The sequence below is a fragment of the Cajanus cajan genome, chromosome 5, assembly GCF_000230855.2.
Source record: "Cajanus cajan strain Asha chromosome 5, NIPB_CcT2T_4, whole genome shotgun sequence".
In the NCBI taxonomy this organism is placed as follows: domain Eukaryota; kingdom Viridiplantae; phylum Streptophyta; class Magnoliopsida; order Fabales; family Fabaceae; genus Cajanus; species Cajanus cajan.
This window is the reverse complement of record NC_138521.1, coordinates 6,537,661-6,562,562: the sequence shown is the minus strand read 5'-3', so window position 1 is coordinate 6,562,562 and position 24,902 is coordinate 6,537,661. Positions and strand designations below refer to the sequence as shown.

General features: G+C 30.4%; 2 long non-coding RNA genes across 3 annotated transcripts; one reads left to right on the top strand and one right to left on the bottom strand.

Moving 5' to 3' along the window:
• The first annotated feature begins 8,456 nt into the window (after positions 1-8,456).
• Positions 8,457-17,844, top strand: LOC145958202 (uncharacterized). 2 transcript variants are annotated; one of them, XR_014433853.1, is made up of 5 exons: positions 8,457-9,447; positions 9,926-10,028; positions 12,094-12,512; positions 12,991-13,093; positions 15,159-17,844. It is a non-coding gene; the product is annotated as an uncharacterized LOC145958202 (long non-coding RNA). The 2 variants fall into 2 exon arrangements; XR_014433852.1 differs by having other exon boundaries at positions 9,926-12,512.
• A 348-nt stretch (positions 17,845-18,192) lies between these two features.
• LOC145958203 (uncharacterized) lies at positions 18,193-24,789 on the bottom strand. Its single transcript, XR_014433854.1, has 3 exons — positions 24,146-24,789; positions 19,462-23,209; positions 18,193-18,525 (listed from the first exon to the last, which is right to left on the bottom strand). It is a non-coding gene; the product is annotated as an uncharacterized LOC145958203 (long non-coding RNA).
• Between the last annotated feature and the right edge of the window lie 113 nt (positions 24,790-24,902).

The window sequence follows — 24,902 nt, the reverse complement described above, 5'->3', positions numbered from 1 at the left end:
GCACCCAAGAGACTCTAGGGTGCCAAGAGAAATTAGATTTCGCTTCAAGTCAGGAATAAAGCGAACATTGGAAAGAGTCTTGATAGTGCCATCATGAGTCTTGATCTGAATAGTACCTATTCCTGCAATCTTGCATTGGGTGTCATTACCCATCAAGACAACACCACTATCAACAGGTTCAAGAGTGGTGAATAAGTCCTTATAAGGACACATATGAAATGTACATCCAGAATCAAGAATCCATTCAGTTTTGCTCCTCTTATCAGAAGAGACAGATATCATAACATCACCATCAGAATCAGTTTCAACATTAGCAGCTTCAGCAGGATTTTTACCTTTTTCTTGCCTTTCTTGTTTCTTTTTCAAGATAAAGCAGTCGGAGATATCATGCCCAAATTTCTTGCAATAACGACAGGTTTTGTTGGATTTACGCCCTCTGGATTTGGATCTACTTTTCTTGTTACTGGTACTCCCTTTTTCTTGAGTTCTACCCCTAACACTTAAACCCTCACCCTTGTCCTCAAAGTGGATATCAAGATCAAACTTTTCTTTGGACAACAAATTAGATTTAACATCTTCAAAGGATAAGGTATCATTGTTGCTATACAACATAATTTCTTTAAAGTGTTTATAGGTAGAAGGTAATGAGACAATCAACAAAACAGCTTTATCTTCATCATCAATTTTAATTTCAATATTTTCCAAATCCATGATAATAGAATTAAACTCATTAAGATGAGATTGAATAGGAGTACCTTCGACCATACGAATCGTATATAGTCTTTCTTTGAGACGAAGCTTGTTTGCGAGACTTTTGGTCATATAAAGAGATTCCAATTTCAGCCACAAAGCAGCAGCGGTTGTTTCATTTGCTACTTCACGAAGAACCTCCTTGGACAAGCATAGTTGGATTGCTGAAAGCGCCTTTTCATCCAACTCGTCCCATTGCTCATCAGTCATGTTGACCGGCCTTTTGGCTTTTCCATCTAAAGCTTTCTTCAATCCATTCTGTGTAAGAACGGCTTTCATTTGGACTTTCCAAATAGAAAAACAAATCTTGCCATCAAACTTCTCAATGTCAAATTTAGTGACGGTAGACATATTGAATCTCTAATTAAACAAGTAGCTCTGATACCACTTGTTGGGTATCAGAAAGAATGAGCGGAATGCGGAAGCACCGGATCAAGTTAATTAGAGATAGAGAGAAGTAAGTAGAGAGACAAGAAAAATAAATACACACCAAGTTTACGTGGAAACTCCAAAGACGGAGAAAAAACCACGGGCGATCAAGAGCAAGATAATTCCACTATGTAGAAATAGGAGAGTACAAGAAGTTCTCTAATATCATGAGAACAAAGAGATAATCTCTCAAATATAGACTAAAAATACTCTCTTGAATCTTTCCTCTCTATGTATGATTTTTCTCAAGTGTGTAGATTGCTGAATCAATTGCAATTTGCTCCAAATGCTTGATGCCTTATATAGGCATTGAGAAGAAGCGTATGCACCCAGAATAAGGAAACCTGGAACAAAACAAGGAGCAAAAAAGAGGAAACCATGCATAGAATCATGGCCTAAAATCAAGGAAACGTGTTTTCCTTAAAACAGGAAATATGGAAGAAATTTGTGCCATAACTTTACAATATATATATATAGTTTATGATTTACGTTTAAACAATTAAAATTAAAATATCCTTCTAAAAGAATTATTAAATTTTTCTAAAAGTGTAAAAAAAATCATAAAAAGAATTCATAATGATTATTTTATTTACTAAAAATGTTATAGTAAAATTTATATTTATATATACATATATATATTATACTTATTCTCTTTTTATATATATATATCCATAGATATAATTATCATAACTAAAGATTTCAATACACTTAATAATAATGTGATTATTGTTATTTAAAAATATTAGGATATTACAATTCTCCCTTACTTGCAGAAATTTCGTCCTCGAAATTTATTATTGCTTAAAATAGATAAGGATAGTTTTTCCTAATTTTCTCTTCCAATTCCCACGTAGCGTCTCCAGTAACATCATTCCAGATGACCTTTACCAGTGAAATCTGTTTGCCTCTCAACTGCTTGGTCTTCCTGTCTGCGATCTGTACAGGCATTGCATCATATGTAAGGTTATCCTTTAATTGTACTGTATCAGGCATTATTACATGAGAAGGGTCAGAAATATATTTTCTTAACTGAGACACATGAAAGACATTGTGAAGATTAGAAAGAAAAGGAGGTAGAGAAATTTGGTAAGCAACAGGACCTATTTTTCTGAGAATTTGATAAGGACCAATATATCGAGGTGTGAGTTTCTTTGATTTCATTACCCTACCAATACCAGTTGTTGGTGTAACTTTCAAAAATACATGATCACCTTCCTGAAATTCAAGAGGTCGTCTTCTTTTATCAGCATAACTTTTCTGTCTGCTTTGAGTTGTTCTCAATTTTTCTCGAATCATTTTGATCTTTTCCGTGGTTTGTTGCACCAATTCAGGGCCCAAGATTAAATTTTCTACTGTCTCAAACCAACACAAAGGAGTTCTACACTTTCTCCCATATAAAGCTTCATAGGGTGCCATACCTATGCTAGAATGAAAACTGTTGTTATAAGTGAATTCAATCAAAGGCAGATATTGATCCCAACTACCAGAATTCTCTAACACACAAGCTCTCAATAAATCTTCTAAGGATTGAATGGTTCTTTCTGATTGTCCATCTGTTTGAGGATGATATGCAGAGCTAAGGCGAAGCTTAGTTCCTAATGCTTGATGTAGACTTCCCCAAAATTTAGAAGTGAACCTAGGATCTCTGTCAGATATAATACTAGATGGTACACCATGCAATCGTACAATTTCCCTTATGTACAATTCAGTCAATTTCTCTAGAGAATACCTAATGTTAATGGGTAAGAAATGAGCAGATTTTGTTAGTCTATCCACAATAACCCATATAGAATCAAACTTATGAATTATTCGTGGTAAACCTACTACAAAATCCATTGCTATACTGTCCCATTTCCATTCAGGTATATCTAAGGGTTGTAACATTCCTGTTGGCTTTTGGTGTTCTATTTTGGCCTTCTGACAAATCAAACATGTAGCCACATATTGTGCTATTTCTTTTTTCATTTTAGGCCACCAAAACATTCTCTTGAGATCCTGATACATTTTTGTTGCCCTAGGGTGTATACTCAACTTGCTCTTATGTGTCTCACCTAAAATTATTTTCTTAATTTCTGAATCATTGGGTACACATATCCTATCATTAAATCTCAAAAATCCTCTTTGATCTATATTAAACTTTCCACCATCCTTTTTACCCAACAATCTCTTTTTCTTTTGAATAAATTTATCAACTACCTGAGCCTCACCAAGTTGTCCCTGTAAGTCACTAGTAATTTGAACTGCATGCAATTGTATTCTATCCTGACTTACTGTAGTTGACAAATTCATATTTCTAAATTTTTCTATCAAATTCATCTCATGAATCATTAATGAAGAAATATGTAAAGATTTTCTACTCAGTGCATCAGCCACAACATTGGCTTTCCCTGGGTGGTAATGTAATTCAAAATCATAATCTTTCAAAAATTCCATCCACCTTCTTTGTCTCATATTCAGTTCCTTTTGATCAAACAAATATTTTAAACTCTTATGATCACTAAAAACATCAAACTTACCACCATACACATAATGTCTCCATATCTTAAGTGCAAACACAATCGCAGCTAGTTCTAGATCATGAGTCGGATAATTCTTTTCATGAGCTCTCAATTGTCTAGAAGCATATGCTACTACCCTCCTATCTTGCATAAGAACACACCCTAATCCCATTTTTGAGGCATCACAAAATATGACAAATTTTCCATTAGGATTGGGTAAGGCTAAAACTGGTGCAGTAGTTAATCTTTTCTTAAGCTCTTGAAAACTATTCTAACATGTTTCTGTCCACTCAAAAGGTTGCCTTTTCTTGGTGAGTTGAGTTAAAGGCATAGCTATTTTAGAAAATCCCTCAATGAATCTCCTATAATATCTTGCCAAACCCAAGAAACTACGAATTTCTGTTACCGTCTTTGGAGGTTCCCATAGTAGAACTGCTTCTACTTTAGACGGATCCACAGACACTCCGTCTTTGGAGATTACCTGACCTAAAAACTTAACCTCCTCTAACCAAAATTCACACTTAGAAAGTTTGGCATACAATTGTTTATCTTTTAGGATTTGGAGAACAGTTTGAAGGTGTTCTTCATGCTCTTCATGAGTTCGAGAATATATGAGGATATCATCTATAAAGACCACCACAAAATGGTCTAAATATGGACGAAAAATCCTATTCATATAATCCATGAACACTGCAGGTGCATTGGTTACTCCAAAAGGCATCACTTGATACTCATAATGACCATACCTTGTTCTAAATGCAGTTTTCTGTATGTCTTCTGCTTTTACTTTGATTTGATGATATCCTGATCTTAAATCTATCTTAGAAAACACAGTGGCTCCTCTCAATTGATCCATCAAATCATCTATCCTAGGAAGAGGGTATTTATTCTTTATGGTAAACTTATTTAATTGCCGATAGTCCACACACAGCCTAAAGCTTCCATATTTCTTTTTAACTAACAAAACAGGAGCACCCCAAGGTGATACACTAGGACGTATGAATTGTTTTTCAAGTAAGTATTCTAATTGTTTCTTCAACTCCGCCAACTCAGAAGGTGACATCTTATAAGGTGCCATTGAAATTAGTCCGGTTCCAGGTATTAAATCAATCAAAAATTCAATCTCTCTGTCAGGTGGCAAACCAGGTATATCATTAGGAAAAACTTCAGGAAAATTTTGAACAACGGCTATGTTTTTCAAGTTGACTTCCTCTTTAGCTTCCATAGAAGATAAGATTAAATATCCTTGAACTTTACCCCAAGAAAACTTTCTTATTGGTTTGGATAATGAAATCGATAGATCCTTAGAATCAGAAAACATTACAGACTTTTCTTCACAATTGAGAAGGACATGGTTGGAAGATAACCAGTCCATACCTAAAATCACATCTAATTGTGATAAAGGTAAACAGATCAAATTTACAAGAAATTTTCTGTCACTAATAAAAATAGGACAGTCTGAACAGACTTTGTTGGCAATTACAGATTTGTTTGTAGGGGTTGAAACAATTAAATTATTCTCTAAAGAAGAAATTGGTAATTGGAGGTGTTGAACACAATCATTGGAGATAAAAGAATGAGTTGCGCCTGAATCATACAGTACATTTAAAGTTTTGCCTTTAATGAAACATTTACCTTGTATTAGATCGTTGTTTTGAGCAGCTTCAGTTCCGGTCATGGTATAAACTCTTCTAGTTGTAGGAGGTCTCGATTTTGGTCCAGAGGTATTCCCGTGCGCCTTTGGTTGTCCACACTCAGAAAACACATGACCAGGCTTTCCACACTTGAAACAAACAGGTACTTTGAGATGACAGTCCTTAGTGTAATGACCCTGTCCACACTTAAGACACTTAGCTTGATTATTCATGGGTCTACTGGAATTTCCTGCAAATTGAGAAGATTGGGGTTTCCATTGTGGTCGATCATAAGGTTTTCCTTCATTATTCTTTTTCTTATTAAACTGAGGGCCAAAAGATTTTGGTCTATTATCCTTATTATGATCAAAACCTTCCAGAAATCGACACTTGTGTATTAATGTGGGAAAATCAGAGATTTCTAATATTCCTACTGCCTTTCTTAGTTCTGGTCTAAGTCCATCTTCAAATTTAATACACTTCATTCTCTCATCAGGGTGATAAAACAAAGTAGAGTATTTTCCCAATTCTTCAAACTTAGAAGCATATTCTCCCACTGTCATGTTTCCTTGTTTTAACTGCATATATTCTATTTCTTTAGCCCTCCTTACATCATTAGGAAAATATTTTTCAAAAAATTTGGCTCTAAATACTTCCCATGTAATGATTATTCCCCCTCCTTCTAATAATCTCCTGGTACTATCCCACCAATATTCTGCTTCTCCTACTAACATAAATACTGCATAGTTTACTTTTTGGTTATCGGGACAGTTCATAGCTCGAAATATTTTTTCTATTTCTTTCATCCATAATTCAGCTTTTTTCGGATTATATCCTCCATCGAATTGAGAAGGTTTATTGCTTCTAAATTCTATTAGTCCCTGTGACTCTCCCATTCTTTTCAGTTGTTGATTCCTTAACAAGGCAGCAGCCATGTCTCTAATAGCCTGTACAGCCTCAGTCAGTTCGGTATTCCTTCTTCCTGCCATCTGAAATTTTATAGATTAATTTATTATACTAGAAACATGGTTAGCACCTTCCTCAAGTTACACATGGAACGTTGCTTTGATACCACTAAAATGTAACACCTAATAGTATTAATATTAATCTTAGTAATATACATATATATATATATATATATATATATATATATATATATAATATTGCTAGAAAACACAGGTATGATAATATTATACATTATATTATATCATAAGTACTTATTATTACAATATTTTACAAAACGTGCGTGGTTGCTTTTCTTACTTATATATAAAGTACAGATTATTTCAGGCCTATTTACACATCATATTTTATTATTCTACTTCTATACTAACTACATAGGTGGTTGGAACAGATTCACGATGGGGTTCACATGGTTTGCAGGTGGTAAAACGAAGGTGACTATTATGGGACCATCGATCACGGTAGGAATTTCTTGATTTAGGGAAAAAGTAAAGCTTGACACTGCTACTCCATTGAAGGTGACTGCGTTTGCTACCGCATCCACACTCCACGTAGTCCCGGAAAATACAGCAGAAATAATTGAAGGAAAAGGAGTAGGGATTGCTGGCACATCCATCTATATTTATTTAATTATAAATTTTTTTCCAAAACAAGAAATAAGGAGTGAGAACACTATTTAAGCAAATATATTTAATAAAGAACAAGATTATTATATATACTAACATAAAAATTAAATAATAAAATTTGAATCATTTTAATAGTGACTAGTCAGGATAAATGAGCATTATTGTAGTATCAACCAAATGTCAACAAAATATTTTACCATAAATGATTACTCATTTAAATCCTCAAGGTCAAACCTCTAGCTATAAATAATTCAAACTTTATCTTCTATGGCCATAGAATAATATTAGTCTTTAAAATGAGTCAAAGACAAAATTAAATCAATCATAAAATAATCACGTTAAATAAATTTGAGAATTTATCATTATTTAAAATTTAATTAAATAACATATACGTAGATAAAATATATTAAGAGCACCAATTAATTAAATGACAATGATAATTATTATAAAATAATTAAACAATATAAAATATGAACACCTTAACAATTATTATAGATAAAAATAAACATAGGTTAAGTAAATAAATGAGGTTAGAGACACCTCACTATATAAATGTAGCAAGAAAATAACATAAATAAATAGTAGTAAATAAAATTTAAAGAAACAAAGTTCTCCTCCCCCTTACCTTGAAATGCACACGTCTCAAACTTTTATTTTCTTACGCTGCGATGTTTCTATTTTCTCTCGTTCTCTCTTCTCTTTTGATTTTATTGCTGTTGCTGCGTGCCTAATTTTTACTGTAACGGAGGCCTACTTATAGAGAAGGAAAACTTACTGAATTCACGGATTTGAGATGAAATTTTTATCACGGATTTGAGGTACAATTTTTTTTTTATCACCGTAATGATTTTTTATCACAGCTGATCAGTAAATTTTTGCCACGAATGTATATTCTTTGCTGTGCCATTTTCACGTAATTGCTTACGTCTAAGCCTCTTAAATGTTTTGCCACATTGTACATTCACCTTGCTGCACATTTCATATCTATATATTCACTGTACCTGCACCTAAAACTTTATCATAACAAACGTGCGTACTGCAGGCTTAATATCCTAGTAATTATCATTCATCATTTTTTTTATTACACCCATACATATTGTTTATCTATATATATATATATAATTTAATATAATGGTTTACGTTTAATCAATTAAAGTATATATATATATATATAATTTATGATTTAAACAATTAAAATTAAAATATCCTTCTAAAAGAATTATTAAATTTTTCTAAAAGTGTAAAAAAAATCATAAAAAAAATTCATAATAATTAATTTATTTACTAAAAATGTTATAGTAAAATTTATATTTATATATACATATATATATATATTATACTTATTCTCTTTTATATATATATATATATATATATATATATATATATATATATATCCGTAGATATAATTATCATAACTAAAAATTTCAATACACTTAATAATAATGTGATTATTGTTATTTAAAAATATTAGGATATTACATAAAAACTTATTTAAGTCTTTGCTCTCTGAAACTATATCTAAGCAAGATAATATTTAAATTTTTTGGACTTGATTCTAAAATAAATTTTAACTAAATAAAATTTATTTAATATTTTTAATTAAAAAATACCCTTAAAAAATAAATGAAAATACTATTTATAATCACTACAAGAAATGTTACATATAGTGACATACAAAAAGGGTAATAATATATGTTGGTATATGTCTATTTGACATATAGTTATACACAATTTTAGTGTTGATTTTGAATGAGATTTAACAACATATTTTATGTGTCACTATAGCTTATACCCACATTTTTTAATAATATACTAACATATATTATAATTATTGTGTAGGTAAAAGTAATTTTTAATGACGTGTCACTATAGGATGTATGTTACAATATGACACTTTTCTTGTAGTGAATAAATATGATTAAGAATATTTTAGTACAATATATATATTATATGAAATTGTAAAAATTAAAAGTATTTAACTATCTTTCTTAATCTGTGTAAAATAATTATTTTTGTTTATATATAAGTTTAGAGGGAATATTTTATTAATTAACATATTTAAAAATAGATTTATATTTTTTCCATAATAGAAAATAAAATAATATTTTAATTTACTTGTTATGCATAGGAATTACAGTCGTTTTAACATGAAGATCTATGTAGAACCTGAATTTTCTCTTGTAACTGCATCAAGATGGTTGTCAATTATATTTCTCTCTCTTCCTTAATTACTTTTACTGTTGTATTATATTCCCAATCAACGGTTGTAATTTTGCATTTCCTTGACTGGCGAGACCATAAACTTGAGAGGTCCCAGAGCTATATTGGTGCCTATAAATTAATTCCAATAAATGGAAAAGCCTCACAAGTCATGTTTGTAGAATTAAGAGTCAAAAAAACTCCACCAAATCAGATTCTTTACACATGGAGGGAGACAATAATAAAACTCCACCAAATCATCTCATGAAAGAGAGAAAGACATCATGGGCAGATTCCCTCAATTTGGAGGCCGGAAGAGTTTCTATGTCTGCAACCCATTTCTCCAAGGTTTGAGTTCTCTACACTCTTTCTACCTGTTTCAAAATTGAGTGATGATCATGGTAAACCCCAACCAATTATTTGGTGGAAATAAGAGAGGTGGAGAGAAAAGTAATAAAAATGAAAGATGACATGAGATAAAAATAAAATTGAGATGGAAGAGAAAATAAATGTGTGATAAACATTTTGCTTAATAATTTGTTAGGAAGGAATGAATCATATTTGAGACATGAAAACCGTAGCTATATTAGCTTCTGAAAATCGTATTTAAGATGAGAAAATTTACGTAAAACATGTTATACTATACATATTTTTCTTTTAATACAAAATTATATATTCACTTGTTCTTGAATAAGTTTTTAAGATGATTGTCTCAAGAAGTGATTGCATTTTATAATTTTTTAATCAACGAAAATCAATTTTTTGTGTGGTGCCATGTACAACTAATGGATCCAAGGATCCTAAGTTTTTGAATGGTGATTAACAGGGGTGGAAGACTACTCTAAGTTTAGCATTTCAAAGCATAGGCATCGTGTATGGTGATATTGGCACATCCCCACTTTACGTGTTCTCAGGAATCTTCACGGAAGGTATTCATCACAACGATCACATTTTATAAAAATGAAATGTCTATTGCATAATAAGTGTTAACTTAATTGTACTACTAGGTAGGCTAGCATAACAAGTGTTAATAATTTTTACAACCGAAAAAAGTGTTGGCTTAATTCTTTTAACCCAGAACAATAAACAATACTAATAAATAAATAACAAAGAATTTTTATTTTATTTTATGAAATTCACTTAATTATTAATTTTTTTAGCAAAAATAATATAACATAACAACTTTCTAAAATACATTGTTATAAGAAATAAGTGAAAAATGTAATTTTTTTTTAAAGATAAGAAAGATTACAAAGATAGTCGCAGTGAAGATTGAACTTAGGTCATCATGCTTCTAATTATCCAAATCCCTTTCCACCCGACTATTATTATATTAAAAATTAAAATAGTAATTATCTTTTAAATTCTTTTTTTATATAATATTTATTACGAAATAGGAGTGATATATTATATTACTTATTAATTATTTATTAATTTTCAATTACTATTCTAATTAAATTTAATGATTAATAAAATATTGTTACTATTACATTTTTTATATAACAAATAAATACATAATTTGTCAAGATTAATAAAAATAGTTAATTAATTAATTTTTATTAATAATGTATATATAAGTTATATTTAGTGACATTAATCATAAATTAAATTTTACTGCTCATAAAATTAAACGGTATATATAAGTGATATATATTTTTTTTGAAGCATATATAAGTGATATATAAGTGATATTAGTTATAATTAGTCATATCATAAATTAAGAAATATAATAATTTTTTTAACCAATTGTAGGGGTAATAAGCTAATCAATGCATTTTTTATAAAAAAAAAATAAGTAAAAGACTTATTTGACTCGTCATAAATTAAAAATATAATTTTTATTTTAAATTTAAATATGATTTTAATACTTGAAAAATGATTGATTTTGACTTTAATCTCTATAAAAAGAAATTCTTTATTGTGTATCTAAAATTTAGAAAAATTGTTTTTAGTTTTTATTATTATATAATTATTTTTTAACTATTTATTTATTTATTAAAAGGTTATGTGATTATTATATTAAGTGTTACCTTCAAATATTAATGATACTATATTAATGCCTGGTATCTTAATTTTTTTATTTATATATCTTTAAAATAAATGTTATTTATTTATCTTAAAATTATTATTAAGAGTAAAAAATAATTATTTTACTTTTTAGAAAGACAAAAATCAAAGAAAAATATTATAGAAGAATCATAACCAAACTTTACTCATTTTACAAGGACCATAAATATCTTATAAGGACAAAAAAACATTTGTAAATTTTTGAAGGATGTAAAACAATGAAGTATTTTTACAACAATCAAAATCAAAATCCAATCATGTTACAATAAGTAAAAACTTATTTAAGTCTTTACTCTCTGAAACTATATGTAAGCAAGAAAATATTTAAATTTTTTGGACTTGATTCTAAAATAAATTTTAACTAAATAAAATTTATTTAATATTTTTAATTAAAAAATACCCTTAAAAAATAAATGAAAATACTATTTATAATCACTACAAGAAATGTTACATATAGTGACATACAAAAAGTGTCACTATAAGTATAATATATGTTGGTATATGTCTATTTAACATATAGTTATACACAATTTTAGTGTTGATTTTGAATGAGATTTAACAACATATTTTATGTGTCACTATAGCTTATACCCACACTTTTTAATAATATACTAACATATATTATAATTATTGTGTAGGTAAAAGTAATTTTTAATGACGTGTCACTATAGGATGTATGTTACAATATGACACTTTTCTTGTAGTGAATAAATATGATTAAGAATATTTTAGTACAATATATATATTATATGAAATTGTAAAAATTAAAAGTATTTAACTATCTTTCTTAATCTGTGTAAAATAATTATTTTTGTTTATATATAAGTTTAGAGGGAATATTTTATTAATTAACATATTTAAAAATAGATTTATATTTTTTCCATAATAGAAAATAAAATAATATTTTAATTTACTTGTTATGCATAGGAATTACAGTCGTTTTAACATGAAGATCTATGTAGAACCTGAATTTTCTCTTGTAACTGCATCAAGATGGTTGTCAATTATATTTCTCTCTCTTCCTTAATTACTTTTACTGTTGTATTATATTCCCAATCAACGGTTGTAATTTTGCATTTCCTTGACTGGCGAGACCATAAACTTGAGAGGTCCCAGAGCTATATTGGTGCCTATAAATTAATTCCAATAAATGGAAAAGCCTCACAAGTCATGTTTGTAGAATTAAGAGTCAAAAAAACTCCACCAAATCAGATTCTTTACACATGGAGGGAGACAATAATAAAACTCCACCAAATCATCTCATGAAAGAGAGAAAGACATCATGGGCAGATTCCCTCAATTTGGAGGCCGGAAGAGTTTCTATGTCTGCAACCCATTTCTCCAAGGTTTGAGTTCTCTACACTCTTTCTACCTGTTTCAAAATTGAGTGATGATCATGGTAAACCCCAACCAATTATTTGGTGGAAATAAGAGAGGTGGAGAGAAAAGTAATAAAAATGAAAGATGACATGAGATAAAAATAAAATTGAGATGGAAGAGAAAATAAATGTGTGATAAACATTTTGCTTAATAATTTGTTAGGAAGGAATGAATCATATTTGAGACATGAAAACCGTAGCTATATTAGCTTCTGAAAATCGTATTTAAGATGAGAAAATTTACGTAAAACATGTTATACTATACATATTTTTCTTTTAATACAAAATTATATATTCACTTGTTCTTGAATAAGTTTTTAAGATGATTGTCTCAAGAAGTGATTGCATTTTATAATTTTTTAATCAACGAAAATCAATTTTTTGTGTGGTGCCATGTACAACTAATGGATCCAAGGATCCTAAGTTTTTGAATGGTGATTAACAGGGGTGAAAGACTACTCTAAGTTTAGCATTTCAAAGCATAGGCATCGTGTATGGTGATATTGGCACATCCCCACTTTACGTGTTCTCAGGAATCTTCACGGAAGGTATTCATCACAACGATCACATTTTATAAAAATGAAATGTCTATTGCATAATAAGTGTTAACTTAATTGTACTACTAGGTAGGCTAGCATAACAAGTGTTAATAATTTTTACAACCGAAAAAAGTGTTGGCTTAATTCTTTTAACCCAGAACAATAAACAATACTAATAAATAAATAACAAAGAATTTTTATTTTATTTTATGAAATTCACTTAATTATTAATTTTTTTAGCAAAAATAATATAACATAACAACTTTCTAAAATACATTGTTATAAGAAATAAGTGAAAAATGTAATTTTTTTTTAAAGATAAGAAAGATTACAAAGATAGTCGCAGTGAAGATTGAACTTAGGTCATCATGCTTCTAATTATCCAAATCCCTTTCCACCCGACTATTATTATATTAAAAATTAAAATAGTAATTATCTTTTAAATTCTTTTTTTATATAATATTTATTACGAAATAGGAGTGATATATTATATTACTTATTAATTATTTATTAATTTTCAATTACTATTCTAATTAAATTTAATGATTAATAAAATATTGTTACTATTACATTTTTTATATAACAAATAAATACATAATTTGTCAAGATTAATAAAAATAGTTAATTAATTAATTTTTATTAATAATGTATATATAAGTTATATTTAGTGACATTAATCATAAATTAAATTTTACTGCTCATAAAATTAAACGGTATATATAAGTGATATATATTTTTTTTGAAGCATATATAAGTGATATATAAGTGATATTAGTTATAATTAGTCATATCATAAATTAAGAAATATAATAATTTTTTTAACCAATTGTAGGGGTAATAAGCTAATCAATGCATTTTTTATAAAAAAAAAATAAGTAAAAGACTTATTTGACTCGTCATAAATTAAAAATATAATTTTTATTTTAAATTTAAATATGATTTTAATACTTGAAAAATGAGTGATTTTGACTTTAATCTCTATAAAAAGAAATTCTTTATTGTGTATCTAAAATTTAGAAAAATTGTTTTTAGTTTTTATTATTATATAATTATTTTTTAACTATTTATTTATTTATTAAAAGGTTATGTGATTATTATATTAAGTGTTACCTTCAAATATTAATGATACTATATTAATGCCTGGTATCTTAATTTTTTTATTTATATATCTTTAAAATAAATGTTATTTATTTATCTTAAAATTATTATTAAGAGTAAAAAATAATTATTTTACTTTTTAGAAAGACAAAAATCAAAGAAAAATATTATAGAACAATCATAACCAAACTTTACTCATTTTACAAGGACCATAAATATCTTATAAGGACAAAAAAACATTTGTAAATTTTTGAAGGATGTAAAACAATGAAGTATTTTTACAACAATCAAAATCAAAATCCAATCATGTTACAATAAGTAAAAACTTATTTAAGTCTTTACTCTCTGAAACTATATGTAAGCAAGAAAATATTTAAATTTTTTGGACTTGATTCTAAAATAAATTTTAACTAAATAAAATTTATTTAATATTTTTAATTAAAAAATACCCTTAAAAAATAAATGAAAATACTATTTATAATCACTACAAGAAATGTTACATATAGTGACATACAAAAAGTGTCACTATAAGTATAATATATGTTGGTATATGTCTATTTAACATATAGTTATACACAATTTTAGTGTTGATTTTGAATGAGATTTAACAACATATTTTATGTGTCACTATAGCTTATACCCACACTTTTTAATAATATACTAACATATATTATAATTATTGTGTAGGTAAAAGTAATTTTTAATGACGTGTCACTATAGGATGTATGTTACAATATGACACTTTTCTTGTAGTGAATAAATATGATTAAGAATATTTTAGTACAATATATATATTATATGAAATTGTAAAAATTAAAAGTATTTAACTATCTTTCTTAATCTGTGTAAAATAATTATTTTTGTTTATATATAAGTTTAGAGGGAATATTTTATTAATTAACATATTTAAAAATAGATTTATATTTTTTCCATAATAGAAAATAAAATAATATTTTAATTTACTTGTTATGCATAGGAATTACAGTCGTTTTAACATGAAGATCTATGTAGAACCTGAATTTTCTCTTGTAACTGCATCAAGATGGTTGTCAATTATATTTCTCTCTCTTCCTTAATTACTTTTACTGTTGTATTATATTCCCAATCAACGGTTGTAATTTTGCATTTCCTTGACTGGCGAGACCATAAACTTGAGAGGTCCCAGAGCTATATTGGTGCCTATAAATTAATTCCAATAAATGGAAAAGCCTCACAAGTCATGTTTGTAGAATTAAGAGTCAAAAAAACTCCACCAAATCAGATTCTTTACACATGGAGGGAGACAATTGTAACAGCCCAAGCAACCCGCATGTCGCTTTGGCCCACGGCCTCACGGATTTGTTCTTGGCAATGGCACGCATGCCACCCCAAAACGCGTCTACACAAGGAAGGTATCCACACCCATATATATGGCATGCTTCGTTCGCCTTCCTAACCGATGTGGGACTATATCCACCCCCCCTCAAGGGAGTCCAGCGCCCTCGCTGGCACACCGGCCCGGGTCCCGGCTCTGATACCAATGTAACAGCCCAAGCAACCCGCATGTAGATATTGTCCGCTTTGGCCCACGGCCTCACGGATTTGTTCTTGGCAATGGCACGCATGCCACCCCAAAACGCGTCTACACAAGGAAGGTATCCACACCCATATATATGGCATGCTTCGTTCGCCTTCCTAACCGATGTGGGACTATATCATAGGTTACTAATCATTAAAATAATATTATAAGTTACTATGCACTATTCATTAAAATATTCAAATTCATTTATAAATGGAAACTTGCTTCCCTCGTGAGCTCCCTTCAGCAGCCATTTACTATGCAATTGCATAGTAAAATACGTATATATGAATAGTAAAATACGTATATATGAATAGTAAAATACGTATATGTAAATAGTACAATACGTATACGTGAATAGTAAAATTCGTATAAATAGGAGCTTAAGGTTTTTGAAAATTCATAATTTTAGAGAGAAGAAATTCTAGAGAAATAAAAAGAGAGGAGGTTCTGCTCTAATTCCGGTCCCGATTTAAGAAAAAGAGGAGGAGGTTCTGCCCAAGTTCCTATTCATCCAGGTACGGGGGAAAAGGGGATTATTTATATGTAGAGTACATGAGGGAATTGGGTAGAGGAATAATTTCTTAAAATCACGTTTAATTTATCTGAATGGAAGGCCGAGCCTCCTATTAATTTATAATTTGAAATTTATCTAAATGGAAGGCTGAGCCTCCTATTATTTTGTAATTTAAATGTTCTTGATAAAAGACTAAAATTTACATCTTTGTTATATTTTTATGATTTGGAAAATATAAATGGATTCCTAACTAGGAGGCACTGCCACCTTTACTGGAGTTAATTTATATTTTCTTTATTATTATCTATATATATATGTATTCCTTTTTTTTTCACTATATTGTAAGGGTAGTACGGGTTGCTGGTTGCAGAATGCGCTGGGCGCGCTGAGTGCAAGTCTGGGCGCTGAGCGTGAATATTTTGATTTTGAGGTCTTAATGAAAGTTGTAGCCTTGGATTTTAGCTTTCCAATGGCGTTGGAATCACCCAAAAAGGAGGTCTAGAACTCCAGATATGGATGTTTTAGTGAAGAGGGGTCAAGCTGTCAGCTTTATCTATAGCTGTTGCGGTTTTTATCATTTTTCACAAAGTAGATGATGGAATTAGGACTTGATGTCTTCATGAGAGTTATAGGAAATTTTCTTATCTTTCATATGAAATAAGGATGAGCATGGTAGGAGTAGTATAACCCCTGATACGCTGTTTATAGTTTATACTAATTATTCTATTGATTATTATATTAGTTATTGTTACGTTATTTGATGGATGATATTGATGTGAATTTGAATTATGAGTTGAGATATTGTATGATTATGCTTGTGATGTCTCACATTGATGACTAGGATGGCACGACCCCTGGGTAAGTGGTGCTATAGGGAAGGCGTGACCCTAGTATGATGTGGGATGAGTAGGACAGTTAACACCACCACTTATGTCGCTTATGGCAGCCCTGGCATAGGGTTAATTGCAAGAGATTGTATTGATTGTAATGTGATTGTGTTTCCTCACACCAAAATGGCGAGGGACGGCACGGCCCCTGGGTAAGTGATGCTACAGGGAGGGCGTGACCCTGGTCTGGTGTGGGTTGAGTGAGGCAATTAACCTGTATCACTTGTGTCAGATGTGGCGAGGCCTTGGCATAGTGTTAATTGTTGGATTGGCACGAATGTTGTATGTGAATATGATGAGTAATTGATATATATATATATATATACACTATATAATGAGTTATGATGAAATTATACTGTGATATGATTGAATGTATTTTGCATATAGATAATTTTTCTTTTCTCACCGTATAAATTGTTGATATTTTAGGTGGAGAGGATCCAACTGCAAGTGGTATATAGAATGCCATCCGTTAATTTGGGAAATGCTCTGATAGTGTGACATCGGGTCAAGAGGATCTCTAGGATAGAATATTTGGTATTGTAATAAATGTTATTTTCTTTGAAAAATGTGTAAACTCTTGAATTTTATCTTTCAAGTTTTATTTTTCAGTCAGAACAGTTATGAAGTATTATGTGAACCCTTTTACCAACTTAAAAAGTTTATTTTCCTTAATTTTTTTTTATTATATTTCGATATATGTGTTGGGGTAGTAAGGGTGTCACATTTAGTATTTTGGTATCAGAGCCAGGTTGATATAGTCCCACATCGGTTAGGAAGGCGAACGAAGCATGCCATATATATGGGTGTGGATACCTTCCTTGTGTAGACGCGTTTTGGGGTGGCATGCGTGCCATTGCCAAGAACAAATCCGTGAGGCCGTGGGCCAAAGCGGACAATATCTACATGCGGGTTGCTTGGGCTGTTACATTTGGTATCAGAGCCGGGGCCCGGATCGGTGTGCCAGCGAGGGCGCTGGACTCCCTTGAGGGGGGGTTGTGACACCCTCTACCCCAATATCATTACAATAGATATTCATAGAATGATATAAAACAATAAGTATCATAAGGTAGAAGATGCACATTCATAATACATACACATAAATATTACACTCAAGAAGTTATTATAAAACAAAGATTATAAATTAATCCCAGTAAAGGTGGCAGAGCCTCCTAGTTAGGAATTAACTTATAATCTTTTAGTAAAATTATAATATGACAAAAATACACACTTTCAACATAAATAACATAAAAATTACAAAAGAAAAATAATAATAATTTAACAATAAGTCTAGCTAATCCCGATGTCACATCCTATCAGAGCGAAACCCAAACAGAAGCCTAAGCTTCACCACCAACATCCTCAGCCTCATGCTAATTATCTGCATCATAATTTAAATATACACAAAAATGACAAGGGAGTGAGAAACTTCTCACTCAGTTGCAGATATAGAAATAAAAGTTAAATAGCACACACACACGCAATATAATTCACATATATAATCAATCTCACATATATGCTTATGTATAATGATTTTCTTGACTTGACTCACTAATGTATGCATGTGGCGCCATACGGAAGTTGCAGAATTCATCACTGGTGACCCGAAGGCACACCTATACAATTGTCGGTGACCCTAAGGTACACCTATCATTGGTGTTCATACACCTCGTTAGCATATCGTGGGTGACCCAAAGGTACACCTTGTTAGTCGTGGGTATGCGGCCTCAGCGGCACACCTGGAGTAATATGTGCATATGATGCATGTCATACATTCACAGACTCAACCTTTAGCATGTTACACATATCATATTCATATTTCATAATTAAGAATTATTTCAATAATCCAATTTAATAGTCCAATAGTCCAATAGTCCAACAGTCCAAACAGTCCAAACAGTCCAAACAGTCCAACAGTCCAACAGTCCAAACAGTCCAACAGTCCAAACAGTCCAATAGTCCAACAGTCCAACAGTCCAACAGTCCAGAGGTTGCTTAGGTATCATATTTTTCAATAATAATATATTAAGATCTTTTAAGTAAAGTAGGAAGCTTAAAAGGTAATATAAGATAATAAGGAGGCTCAGCCTTCCATTTAAATAATAGATGACAAATTTATAAATACTTAGGAGGCTTAGCCTTCCATTCAAATAACAGATTCTAATATGTAAATAAATAAGATATAAAACAAAACACATCAATAATACATATTCAAAGAAATAAACAACAGGCAAGGGATCGGGAGCCAATCCAACAAACAAACTATTTAACAATTATTCCCACACCCCCAAGCGAGGTTTCCCACTCCCCCCCTTACCTGGGTTTACAGAAATTTGGGCAGAATCTCCTCTCTTCTTTCTTCTTAAACAAGGCACTAGAGCAGAACCTCCTTTTCTTTCTCCTTCTCTCTCTCTTACTTTCTCTCTCTATTTCTCCAGAATTTCCTTCTCTCTAGAATTCTAAATTTTCAAAACCTTAGGCCCCTATTTATAGAAATTTTGAAAATACTATGCACTATGCACTATTCATTAAAATAATATTATAAATTACTATGCACTATTCATTAAAATAATATTATAAATTACTATGCACTATGCACTATTCATTAAAATAATAAAATTTATTAAAATTTATAAACTTCAGATCCGCAGCCCCTCTGTAGCCGCCAGTTACTGTGCACATGCACAGTAAAATACTATTTACAAATACGTAAATACGTATTTATGAATAGTGAAAAACGTATACGTGAATAGTAAAATACATGAATAGTAAAATACGTAAATAGTAAAATACTTAAATAAAAATATGACAAACCTTCTAATAATCTCAATAAATATTTAAAATCAAAATAACTTGTTTTATTTATTAAAATTTGGGATATTACATTTTTAAACCCTTTAATAATTTCATAAATATTTAAAATACATAAAAATAACCCTTTTTCATTGAATAAAATTTGGGATGTTACATTTACTCCCCTCCTTTTAGAAATTTCGTCCCCGAAATTTGCTTGAAAATATGAATGAATAAACTTCACGTATCTTGCTTTTTAAATCCTATGCAACCTTACTACCTTATTGATGTACAACTCAAAAGATATCTAAGGATACTCTTATGACCTCCTTCTAGGATTGCTTTAAGCTCTGACATACTAGAAATGCACAACTTATCCTTAAATCTCAAAACTTCATCCACTCCAAATTTAAACTCACTCTCCATACCTTGATTCAATTTCTCTACTTCTCTTTCATCTTAGACCATCACGCTTCTGCTGCGCCACTCTGATACATTTTAGCAACTCCTAAATAAATATTAAGAGTACTCTTATGTCCTTTCAAGTTTACTAAGCATCCAAATGTGTCCTTTCTAATATCTTGCTTACTTGGGTCACTAATAAAGGATCTAACTCCTGGTTCCTCTAATCTCACCCATTAATAAGTCAATGCTACTAGAGATAATCTTACACATCAAGCATAAGTTTCTAAATTCTGCAATCAAATTCACTCCTTAAATCATCAAAATAATAAATTAGTGATCATCGTAATCAAAATATCTGCCAGAATATTGTTTTTACTTCTACGATTATCTATAAAGATCAAGCTCCTAAGCATATGTTACATATATCATATCACTAATTTTACTACTCCATCTACAACCAATTCAAATTTTTATCCATCACCTTATCTTATAGCCTCGTATCTTGTCACCAAAATGAATCAACTAATTATATTTTCTCAAATTTCTTTCAATGATCCACTTGTTACTCGAGTCATACCTAGTTTTACATTACTAGGAGTAATCTCACAAGGCAGACTTAAATTTCTAATTTGAGTCTAAAGATCCATAAGGGAAAATATAAAGGTTTCCTACACAAAACATCGGTTACCACAATAACTTTGGCTCAATAACTTTCAAAATTAAAATCTTATTCCTTAAAGATTTTCAACTATCTCTTTCGGTCAAAAGATATTTAAGGCTCTTATGATCGCTAAATACCTCAAGCTTAGTATTATACCAGTAATGTCTCCAAAATCTCAAGTGTAAACATTACAACCCCTAACTCAAGGTCATGGAAATAATCCATCAAACTTGTCTTCAAAACATCACTCTATACCACATAAAACTCACTAAAGTCCGGTAACGTTATCACTAGTCAATGTTTCCATAAGAGTTGAAACTACTCTCAAACCTACTATTCCACATAAAGATAATACTTCCTCCTAGTGAATGTAGTTAAGGGCAATACTATCCTAGAAATTCCTTTAATAATTCTTTAATAATAATAGGCTAACCTAATAAAACTCTTATCCTTCCTAACTGGCTTAGATATTTCCTCATTTTAAACACAACTTCTACCTAAACAGATCCATATTTACCTCAACTGGAATTTACAGGAACTAGAAAACTTACCTCATATAATAAAATAAAATAAATATAATAGTAATACTTAGACAATTTAACATATACCCATCTTAGATATATCTTCATCTTCAACTATAATATGATCATATCACACCCTGAAATCACTTTCACTAACTACACGACATTCACCAATTGATCCCTAAGGTCATCTATCCACAAATCAACATGCATGCATATTAAATCATATTAGAATACCTACTTTAAACCTGTTTATATACCATTCATAAGTATGTACATGAACAACCTTTACCACATAGCATCATACAACCTTAAACAACCTCTTAATCCACATGATAACATCCCAAATATCTTAACAAAGTCAATTCTTATCATTGCATTGCCTACTAACCCAAAAATATTATTATACAGCCTAATTTCTTTTTTTTTAAATAACTATCAAAGAAAACAACACATAGAGAGTTCAATTCTTCCATTTGATCTTATCCTATCATCAAAGAAAACTAATTGATTAAACTACAACTCTTAGAAAGACATAAGATTCCAAAAAGATCATCTCCTTAGCTAAAGATTCAAAAATCACTTCAAGTATATTCAGCGCTTACAACTAAACTTCTGATCATCGAAGCAGTCATAACTAAAGTTTCAAACCTCTGTTTTATCTTTTTCCAATTCCATTGGGAAAATAATATCCAAAGCCATAATCTTCATAAAGACCGCAAAAAAAAAAAAAAAAAAATCTAATTCTGTCAATATGATACTCAAACTGTCAAAACTGTAGCGAAAATATTTTCTACACCAAACAACATTAGTGTATCAATATATCTAATGTCACAAAGTACCTCAACTCTTTCCAAATTCACTCCTCAATTTCTCGTTCAAGCTTCTCAATACTATCCTCAACCGCAATAACTCACATGCTACCTAAACCATAAATAATTAACTTGTCAATAATAACACTTAAGGGAATTATCATCATTTCGATCTCTCACCAAGGAGACAACCACCCTTAGATTGAACCTGCTACAACTATAGATGTCAAAAACTCCACCAATCATAAACTCTTAGTACACTCAATGTATCACTCACATCCAAGGTTCTAATAGCTCTAGTTGGCTAACACTATCATGACTATCTTTCCTCTAATTACATAGCAATATCAAAATCAACAATATCAACACAAAACAAACATCATCATCATAATACACAACAAATAAAACATAGTCAGAGTACACAACAGAGTCATGATAAGCACATAACACACACGTTCGATTAAATCGACCTGCTCTGATACCACTAAATGTGACACCCTCTACCCCAATATCATTACAATAGATATTCATAGAATGATATAAAACAATAAGTATCATAAGGTAGAAGATGCACATTCATAATACATACACATAAATATTACACTCAAGAAGTTATTATAAAACAAAGATTATAAATTAATCCCAGTAAAGGTGGCAGAGCCTCCTAGTTAGGAATTAACTTATAATCTTTTAGTAAAATTATAATATGACAAAAATACACACTTTCAACATAAATAACATAAAAATTACAAAAGAAAAATAATAATAATTTAACAATAAGTCTAGCTAATCCCGATGTCACATCCTATCAGAGCGAAACCCAAACAGAAGCCTAAGCTTCACCACCAACATCCTCAGCCTCATGCTAATTATCTGCATCATAATTTAAATATACACAAAAATGACAAGGGAGTGAGAAACTTCTCACTCAGTTGCAGATATAGAAATAAAAGTTAAATAGCACACACACACGCAATATAATTCACATATATAATCAATCTCACATATATGCTTATGTATAATGATTTTCTTGACTTGACTCACTAATGTATGCATGTGGCGCCATACGGAAGTTGCAGAATTCATCACTGGTGACCCGAAGGCACACCTATACAATTGTCGGTGACCCTAAGGTACACCTATCATTGGTGTTCATACACCTCGTTAGCATATCGTGGGTGACCCAAAGGTACACCTTGTTAGTCGTGGGTATGCGGCCTCAGCGGCACACCTGGAGTAATATGTGCATATGATGCATGTCATACATTCACAGACTCAACCTTTAGCATGTTACACATATCATATTCATATTTCATAATTAAGAATTATTTCAATAATCCAATTTAATAGTCCAATAGTCCAATAGTCCAACAGTCCAAACAGTCCAAACAGTCCAAACAGTCCAACAGTCCAACAGTCCAAACAGTCCAACAGTCCAAACAGTCCAATAGTCCAACAGTCCAACAGTCCAACAGTCCAGAGGTTGCTTAGGTATCATATTTTTCAATAATAATATATTAAGATCTTTTAAGTAAAGTAGGAAGCTTAAAAGGTAATATAAGATAATAAGGAGGCTCAGCCTTCCATTTAAATAATAGATGACAAATTTATAAATACTTAGGAGGCTTAGCCTTCCATTCAAATAACAGATTCTAATATGTAAATAAATAAGATATAAAACAAAACACATCAATAATACATATTCAAAGAAATAAACAACAGGCAAGGGATCGGGAGCCAATCCAACAAACAAACTATTTAACAATTATTCCCACACCCCCAAGCGAGGTTTCCCACTCCCCCCCTTACCTGGGTTTACAGAAATTTGGGCAGAATCTCCTCTCTTCTTTCTTCTTAAACAAGGCACTAGAGCAGAACCTCCTTTTCTTTCTCCTTCTCTCTCTCTTACTTTCTCTCTCTATTTCTCCAGAATTTCCTTCTCTCTAGAATTCTAAATTTTCAAAACCTTAGGCCCCTATTTATAGAAATTTTGAAAATACTATGCACTATGCACTATTCATTAAAATAATATTATAAATTACTATGCACTATTCATTAAAATAATATTATAAATTACTATGCACTATGCACTATTCATTAAAATAATAAAATTTATTAAAATTTATAAACTTCAGATCCGCAGCCCCTCTGTAGCCGCCAGTTACTGTGCACATGCACAGTAAAATACTATTTACAAATACGTAAATACGTATTTATGAATAGTGAAAAACGTATACGTGAATAGTAAAATACATGAATAGTAAAATACGTAAATAGTAAAATACTTAAATAAAAATATGACAAACCTTCTAATAATCTCAATAAATATTTAAAATCAAAATAACTTGTTTTATTTATTAAAATTTGGGATATTACATTTTTAAACCCTTTAATAATTTCATAAATATTTAAAATACATAAAAATAACCCTTTTTCATTGAATAAAATTTGGGATGTTACAGGGGTGGATATAGTCCCACATCGGTTAGGAAGGCGAACGAAGCATGCCATATATATGGGTGTGGATACCTTCCTTGTGAGGAGGCCTTTTGGGGTGGCATGCGTG